Source organism: Emiliania huxleyi (genome assembly GCF_000372725.1).
Source record: "Emiliania huxleyi CCMP1516 unplaced genomic scaffold EMIHUscaffold_67, whole genome shotgun sequence".
NCBI classification, from domain to species: domain Eukaryota; phylum Haptophyta; order Isochrysidales; family Noelaerhabdaceae; genus Emiliania; species Emiliania huxleyi.
Genome location: NW_005196981.1, coordinates 15,409 through 16,417, shown reverse-complemented (window position 1 = coordinate 16,417; position 1,009 = coordinate 15,409). Strand labels below are relative to the sequence as shown.

Genomic DNA, 1,009 nt, shown 5'->3' with positions numbered 1-1,009 from the left:
GACGAGGGGGGGGGGGGGGAGGTTCGCTCCTTCGAACTGGACGACGTACGGCTCCGAAGAGAGTAGGGTCGGGGAGTACTCGGCCCACCTGGGAGATATGGGGAGATATGGGGAGATATGGGGAGATATGGGGAGATATGGGGAGATATGGGGAGTACTCGGCCCACCTAGGAGAGGGTGCGGGAGAGGTCTAGGAAAGGTCTAGGAAAGGTCTAGGAGTACTCGGCCCACCTAGGAGAGGGTGCGGGAGAGGTCTAGGAAAGGCCCTCGAGAGAGGAGCGTCGGAGAGTACGTACTCGGCCCCCACCCAGCCGCGATGCTCGCAAAGTTGCTCCGCAGCCTAACGATGCGAGCACACCAGACTCGGGGCGGGGAGACGGCGCTCCGTGCACCGCAGTGAAGACGAGGCTGCGAGCGGCGAATGACGCGGAAGGCAGGAGAAGGCAGGAGAAGGCAGGAGAAGGCAGGAGAAGGCAGGAGAAGGCAGGAGAAGGCAGCCCAACCCGCGTCCTCTCGAGCGCCACGCGGGTCTGTCTTCCGCCATCCAGGCCTCGAGGCGTGGGGAGATCTGGGGAGATCTGGGGAGACCGGTCGTCCGTCATCTAGGAGCAGCAGCCCGCCCGGCGCATGCACGGCGGGCTCCTTGTTGCGCCTCGCGCAAGCCTTGCCCTTGCTGTCGCAGCGGCCGCACGCGGCGGAGCAGGAGGAGAGCCTGGGAGAGGCGGCGGAGAGATGGCGGAGGTTTGGCGGAGCAGGAGGAGAGTCTGGGAGGACAGAGATGGGAGAGAGGGGGAGAGATGGGGAGAGATGGGGAGAGATGGGGAGAGATGGGGAGAGATGGGGAGAGATGGGGAGAGATGGGGAGAGATGGGGAGATAGAGCTAGGGGAGAGCCTGGGAAGCGCAGGACGCAGCGAGTGCAGCTGAGTGCCGTACGATACTGGGGAGAGATGGGGAGAGGTGGGGAGAGAGGGGGAGAGGTGGGGAGAGGTGGGAGAGATGGGAGAGAG

General features: G+C 64.8%; 1 protein-coding gene across 1 annotated transcript in view; it reads right to left on the bottom strand.

Annotated features, from left to right (window-relative positions):
* EMIHUDRAFT_452700 (prolyl 4-hydroxylase alpha subunit) overlaps positions 1-1,009 on the bottom strand; it is a gene marked incomplete at both ends in the record, with an annotated part of 4,955 nt that overhangs the window by 1,594 nt on the left and 2,352 nt on the right. The window lies entirely within an intron of this gene.